Source organism: Vicia villosa, linkage group LG2 (genome assembly GCF_029867415.1).
Source record: "Vicia villosa cultivar HV-30 ecotype Madison, WI linkage group LG2, Vvil1.0, whole genome shotgun sequence".
Taxonomy (NCBI): domain Eukaryota; kingdom Viridiplantae; phylum Streptophyta; class Magnoliopsida; order Fabales; family Fabaceae; genus Vicia; species Vicia villosa.
In genome coordinates, this window is record NC_081181.1 from 28,388,555 (window position 1) to 28,396,640 (window position 8,086).

Genomic DNA, 8,086 nt, shown 5'->3' on the forward strand with positions numbered 1-8,086 from the left:
CTATTGTGGATGTTTTTATTTAGGAAGTCCTTATTGGTTTGTTGTTGGGAAGCTATAAAGTTCTCCATCATGATTTCTAGGTTTGACTTCCTAGGGGTGTTTTGAGCAGCTACAGGCGCTTTTTGGTAGCCAGGTGGCACAGCAGGTGCTTGTCCAGGCGCGTACAACGCGTTGTTGTTTTTATAAGAAAAGTTCGGGTGGTATTTCCATCCAGGGTTGTACGTGTTAGAATAAGGGTTTCCTTGAGCATAGTTTACTTGATCAGATGGGACTCCAGTCAAGAGTTGACATTCGGCAACTGCGTGTCTAGTTAATCCACAAATCTCGCAGTTAGGAGTTACATCAGCAGCGGTGGCTGAAGGAGTGATGGTTAAGTTCTCGATCTTTTGAGTTAAAGCGTCTACTTTAGTGTTAACGCGGTCTATACCACTTATTTCGTACATTCCTCCTTTGGTTTGGGCTTTCTCTAGAGCGGCTCGTTCTCCACCCCATTGGTAATGGTTTGTGCCATGTTCTCTATGAGGTTATATGCTTCATCATGAGGTTTGTCCATTAATGCTCCGCCAACAGCGGCATCTATAGTCATTTTAGTGTTATATAAGAGACCACCATAGAAAGTATGGATGATCAGCCATGGTTCGAGTCCATGATGAGGGCATAGTCTAAGCATGTCCTTGTAACGTTCCCAAGCTTCGAAGAGTGATTCATTATCTTTCTAGGTAAATCCGTTGATTTGACCTCTGAGCATAGCAGTTTTGCTAGGCGGAAAGTATCTCGCTAAGAATACTCTCTTCAATTCGTCCCATGTAGTTATGGAATTAGAAGGCAGGGATTGAAGCCACGCTCTAGCTCTATCTCTCAAGGAGAAAGGAAAGAGACGTAATCGAATAGCTTCGGAACTAACGTTGTTAGCTTTGACAGTGTCGGCGTATTGCACGAACACAGATAAATGGAGGTTGGGGTCGTCTGCAGGGCTTCCAGAGAATTGATTCTGTTGAACAGCTTGGACCAACGAAGGTTTCAGTTCGAAATTGTTTGCCTCAATCGCAGGTGGTGCGATACTTGAATGCGGTTCAGCGCGCGAAGGAGCGGCATAGTCTCTAAGAGGACGAAGAGCAGCCATCTCTAACTTTGGGGTGATTTGATTAATTTGATCAGTAAAAGTCAATTCCTGATTAATCGGAATTGGTGCTACTTCGGGAAGATTGCGAGCTCGACATTTGACGTTAATGAAACGTTCGATCTCGTTAATTCGTTGTATTAAATCTCCTCCTTGTGAACGAGTATTTGGCATACAATCGTTCAGAAAGAAAGGAAAGAATTTCCCTAGTCTCTACGGTGTAACAGTGAGTTACGATATCGACTTAAATAGTCCCCGGCAACGGCGCCAAAAAACTTGATCGCGACTTTACGTGTCTATTAATCTGATGTCTGCAAGTGCACAGTCGTGTCGTGTAGTTTTAAAAGATATCGAATCCACAGGGACTATGAATCGATCTACCGTTATCTAAGGTTACTATGTAAAGCTAGGGCTACTAATATTTCGATTGTTCCTAAGGGAAAGTGATTGTGAGAAATAAAGAATATAATAAAAGACAGATATTAGCATGTATTTCGTTTAACTTAAGGTGATCCGAAGGTCCATTGGCTTTTGCATAATTTAATTAAAAATCTTTACTAATTCAATTGGTTAAAAATCCTCGTCTCAAACTTTCGCTCTGTTGATTTAGATTACTATCCTAATCCTAATGTACGCTTTCGCCATCCCATTAGATTTTAGAAAAGCTTTTTGGAAACAACGTAATTAATAAAATGCCTGTTTTATGAAGTCGTTATCTATTTAAATCTCCTAATCTCAAACTTTCGCTCTGTTGACTCGGAACATGCTAATATCCCTAACGTACGCTTTCACCATCCCGCTCGGGTGTAAAAACAATTTTTGAAAATAAATAAGTTCCAATTAGTTTTAATACGCTTTCGCCATCCTTAAAACTAATGTCCTATGTCTACTATCCAGTTAAAGATCTCAAACTTTCGCTCTATTGATTTTAACCTTTGACCGTCTTAAGATCTCAAACTTTCACTCTATTGTTCTTAAGACTTACTTATTAAATTAGACATACAAACCAAAAACAGGTGATAATTAACAAAACATAATTAAGCCAATTTATTTCGGATCCCTGCGGTTAACTTACTTTACATACCGATATCTAAATAAATTAGCCAGACATATTAATACAGTTAAGCATGCATGAATTAATTTGGCTTATGATAAAAGGCATGTTAATTGGCATATAATATATCATGCAAATAAATATATAAATAAAGGCAGTAAATATTAAACCTGAATTAAATAAATTGAAACTGAATCTTCGAGTACTGAACTTCCACCACAGGTTGGCTGGATCGTTCTTCGGAATTTAAACGGACAAAAAATAAAACAAGGAAAATAAAAAGCGATAAATCTAACGTAAGGCTAGATTTATAAAAGGTTCACAAAAATTTCCGGTGTAGAAATCGTTGTGAGAAAATAACTGTTTGAATTAAAGGAAGGCAGAAAATATAATGCACGGTACAATTTCGGCAGCACTTCGTTAGCAGGAAATCGGACAGATTGAAGTGAAGTGGCTGCCTCTATTTATAGGCTGTCATACCCCAAATTTTGACCTAAGATACCACCTCATATCATTGCATATGCATCATTTGCATCTCTAACAAATTGCATAGCTTGTGTTTGCTACTTGTGACTCAGCAGGGTTTAATCAAGAAGTCACTCATCAGTACAAGTAACAATCAATTAGGGTTTTGTTCTCCCTTCATCTCAAAAGAACCATCTTCATCAACAATCAACATTTGGTCCTCAGAGATTCACTTCAACAAGCTCAACAGCTTTGAATCGACTGAATTAGGGTTTTGCCTGAAGATAGCATACTCCTGACTTTTGCTCAGAATTTGACCTAATGGCTTGGGACATGATATCAAGACCTCAAGTGCATCATTTTGACCTAATCCATTGGCTCATAACATCTCCTACACAAAGATTGATCAGACAAATCCTCAGATCAGGGTTTTGAACTATCAGGGACTGAAATCAGGGATCACATTTGGGAAACCCTAAAAACCCCCAGGAAGTCAATCAAAGGTTTCAATCATCTTCAAATAATCCCTATGACAATATCCAATGAAGATTGTGTCTCAATTCAAGATCCACAGTCATCAATTTCATCAGGTCGACAATTAGGGTTTTGACCTAATTCACTGAACAACTGACTTTTTAATCAGGACATGGTGCCACAACTCAAACCATGGCTCAATATCCTCTAATGCTTCAATGTGATCCATTCATACCATTCATTTGATGAGGATAGCCTGTTTCATATGAAATCTCCAGAAACGCGATTCGTCTGAAAAAGTCAACTGTGCAAGATCACCATTGACTTTTGGGGAATTTTGGTCAACCATGACTTTTGAAGTTTTGAATCATCAATATATGATATATGAAGTCATTTGATCAAGAAAAATCAAGAAAATCAATCAAGAATCAAAAAGTCAAAATTTGACTTTCATACTTAGAAAATTTTTTCTAAGTGTTTTTCATGGTTTTTTCCAAACTTTGGAGGGGAATAACTCAAAATTTCACCTACAAACTGAAACAAACTTCCAACATGAAAGTTGTAGATTTTGATCCAATAAACAACTTTGACACATATAATTTTTTTCCATAAGATCAACCATTTAAGAAATATGGAGCTTCAAAGTTGGTATCTTTTGAAAACTTCACTTAAAACTTCATTTTCTTCAAAATTCATGGATCTTTTTCACCCACTTCCTTAAGGATCTTGAAGAAACTTTCAACTAGGGTTTTGAAGTGTGTAACATGAGCTTTCCAAAATGTCCAAGAGCATGAAAAAATATGGAGTGTAGCTATGGTTTTGAATTTTGACATTAGTGACCATTTCACTTGAAATTTCAAGCCATTTTTGCAAAGTTATGAACCAATTTGCCAAATAATGCAAGTAATGACACACCAAAGCAATGATTGAATGATATTTTCTGGTTTAAGATCAGATAGGAAAGAGATAAGAAGCTTGGCCAAAATAACCATGGTTTAGTTACTTTTAACCATTGCATTAAATGTGAAAGATTCCTTTCTATCCCTTAAGCCAAATCATCACTTCTTGAAGCAAGTTGCAAAGCTCTGAGTTCAGACTCTTTGGCCTATAAATAGAGATCATTACCTCATTCAAAATCACACCAAAACCTCACAAAGCATAGGTTTTCTCTTTCTTTCTTGAATTGCAAGTTTCATGTTTCAAAGTGAGGTAGAAATCCCAACCTCCAAATCCTTGAAGCTATGGCCAAAGTGATGATTCTAGCAAACCATAAACATCATATGGGATGTGTTTGAATCACTCATGCACCCAAAAACACCTCAAATCTCAGGATCACTACCTCACTTCCATATATGCACATAATAAGCCTTATCATGCCAAAATCAATTCCAGGCTATTTCTGTCCAAACTAACACTTCAAACACCATCCATATACTTCATATGAACTATCCAAACACTCACCATCAACCTGTAACCTCATAATCATCAAGCTCGATCCATACTTGAAGCTTCTGCAGATCGGGTTCCATGGCCTTGCTCAAGTGAATTCAAACTGTTCCAAGCATTCAAACATGTTCCATAAGGTCCATTGATGCTGTCCAGATCAAGAAACAACAACTGGAACACCTCCTTTGCAAAATTCAATCTCCAGCTTGGTCGTTTTTGAGGTAAGTGCTCATGAACTTCAAACTCTATCATACATGCATCATAAATGAAAAACTGAGTTACCATCTTGTTTCTGCACCATCACTGAATAATAACCCTCAATCAATTGCATCATATCATGATCATACACGATTTCACATTGAATTTCAGTTTTAGGGTTCTTCGTGTTCATCACAAAATTGACCCCCTTAGAGTGAAAATAAATGAATTATGAGGGCACCATCATGTTCCTCGTGAAAAACCGAGTGAGATAGACCCTTTGATTGATCAAAACAACTCAGTTTTCAGAGAATTCAAAATCAAGTTAGGGATGTGTTCTTGGCGCCATTTTTTGTTCAGAAATTCAAACGGTTCGTTTTAAAATATAATTAAATGGAAGCGTGTTATTTACAAGCTGCGCGCGCAGCTCAGTTGGCAAGTGTTTTGGTTGGTAACCTCCAGGTCGTGGGTTCAAACCCTTGTGAGACCAAACCCTCTTTTTTTAACACTATTTTCTTTCATTTTCTTTTACAACTTCAATTAATTAATTAACACATCAAATTAATTCATTTTTCATTCATTTTTTATACACTCTTTATTTAACACATATATTTTATGAATATCAAAAAAAATCACAAAAAAAGATTTATTTAATATGTTTTAATTAGGTTTAAAATAATACATTTTTAAGTGTTTTTAATTACTTTAAATATTGTTTTTTCATTTAATTTTTAACCTAATCACTTGTAAATATTTTTTTTTTTTTGTGATCAAACCCTAATCACTTAGGTCTTAATTAAGCATTAAAACTTGTTTTAACTTAATTAAGTTGACTTTTGTCAAATTCAAATCGTTTTAAGACGAGCGATCGCGATTCTTTTTCAAAATGATAAACCACTTCTTTTTGATTAAATCTTTTTAATTGATCAATTGATTTTCAAAATGATGTGGGGCCTCTCGAATATTAGAGAGTATAAGACCCACTCCTTTTTTCCTTTTTTCTACAGTTTTTCTTTGTACAGAAAACTCTTTCAAAATAATAACTTTCAAACAGTTTTTCAAACCTCGCGTCTGTTAAAAATAATCAACCATGTTTTATAAAATACCATGGGCCTCCATGTAGGTATAAGTCCCGAGCCCCTTTTGTACATACCCATTCCAGTACATGAAATTAGGTATTTCATTGTACGCCTTTTGTACATATCTCAATCAATGCGTTTTTTAAACTTTGAATAACAAACCAAAAATGAAGGTTTCTTTAAATCTCCCAAAAAATACCATGGGCCTCCACGTAGGTATAAGTCCCAAGCCCCTTTGTAAATACCTGTTTACATAGCTTTGAATAAATTCAAGTGGACTTCTCCCCGAGTATAAGTCCCGAGCCCTGTGTATACAAATGGATCATGCTTACAGGTATATTTCCTTCATAAACTCCATTATATACACACACTTTGTCATATATGTATAACTGTTCATATTTGTTCATGTACTTGTGCATATTTGTTTGTACTTGTTCATACTTGTGATTGTGTTATATATACTTGTTCAACTTAGTACAACACTAGGTTCCCCATAGCCTCCTATTGGGCTTCGTGCATAGAATCTCCACTAGTTTAGGTTAGGACATAGAGTATGGTTTCCCGGTGAAATCGCTCTAAGAGCTCAAACCAACTATACCACGCCTCCCCTTGGGCTTTGTACAAACGAGTGACCCTCCCATAGCCTCCTCTTGGGCTTACAATGCAAGGACCCTGGATTGTCCCTCCCATAGCCTCCTCTTGGGCTTACAATGCAAGGACCCTCAGATAGCCTCCTCTTGGGCTTCGTACAAGGACCCACGGGCTTCTTATAAGCATCCCCAATATCCAAAACCAAATACCCTAGGAGATTAGACATTTTTCATCTCTATGCTAGGAGTATCTCTTATATATCATCACAAACAATCAATTAATCAAACTTTTTGCCACAAGGCTGGCTAATCAATCAAACTTCTTTTTGCCACAAGGCTGGCTAATCAATCAAACCGTTTTGCCACCGTACTGGCTGATTAATCAAAGTTTTTGTCACAAGGCTGACTTCATTGAAACTTTTGCCACGAGGCTGGCTGATTAATCAAAACTTTTTGTCACAAGGCTGACTTCATTGAAAGTTTTTGCCACAAGGCTGGTTAAACAAACAGATGTATGTGATGATATAGATTAGATACATCTAGCATTTAGACGACATTTGTCTATTTTCCTTTGCTTCCACTAGCATAAGTGGGAACTACGATTGCTCTGACTTTCTCAACATCCCTTTGAGAATACGTAGGCACAAGGTCGATCCTTGGCGAGCAAAACAAAACAAAAAAAAACCATTCAAACCTTAGCACCCGTAGACCCCGAGCTACAGATGCTCTGATTCCCTCTAAGGGATATGTATGCAGAGGATCGCGATGATCTTTGCGAGCATAATCAAACAAACACCTTAGGTCCCACCTATTTCACAAGAACCTCTCAATAACATGGAATGAAAAACAAAGCAAAGAAACCTATAGAGTACTATAGATACGTTGGGTGCTAATACCTTCCCTTCGTATAACCAACCCTCTTACCCAAGATCTCTCCCCCCACTTTTAGGTTATTGCAGCTTTTTTCCTTTTCCTCCTTTGGAAATAATAAAAAGTTTGGTCGGTACAAAAGAAAAATCATTTTTTATGAGCACTCGAGCCCAAAGAAGGCATCAGGTGTCTCATCCCACAAAAAAGAGGAACAAAACGGTTTTTCGCCCGCGACAGAAAAATGGCGACTTCACTGGGGACCATCTTTTTATTGTTTCCAAAGGAAGGGTTATTTCTATTTTCTTTATTTTTTCATTTCATTTTTTGTTATATGTGTGGTTCTTGTTCTGTTACTTGTGTGGTTCTGTTACAAGTGATACATTATGGACAAATCCTAACCCGGATTAAGTACACATAAGAAATTAGGTGGAGGGTATAGTCATGTGCAGGCGCACGTGAGAATCCTTCCGCTCAGTGGAGGTTCCTTGTTGGTAATATATGTTTAGCATGTTTCGTAGCGAAGACATTGTTACTTTCCCATCTTGTTACTCAGCACACGACTTGAGACGTGCGTCTCAAGTGGAGAGAATCTAGGAGTGGTTGGAGACGGGCGTCTCCTCTTGGTGACGTGGCAGGAGAATGTTGGAGACGTGCGTCTCCACTTGCTTGTGTGATTTGGGCCACGCACAATTGATCCTTCATGGGCTGGGTCATTAGCTTTGCACATTTTGGGTCTTATTTGCACCTCCTTTTCACTTCAGCACCCATTTTTCATCTTTTAGGCACAAAT

The 8,086-nt window shown here is 37.5% G+C and overlaps 1 non-coding gene across 1 annotated transcript; it reads left to right on the top strand.

Annotated features, from left to right (window-relative positions):
• Positions 1-641: 641 nt before the first annotated feature.
• Positions 642-748, top strand: LOC131654278 (small nucleolar RNA R71). Its single transcript, XR_009299321.1, has one exon. It is a non-coding gene; the product is annotated as a small nucleolar RNA R71 (small nucleolar RNA).
• The last annotated feature ends 7,338 nt before the right edge of the window (positions 749-8,086 follow it).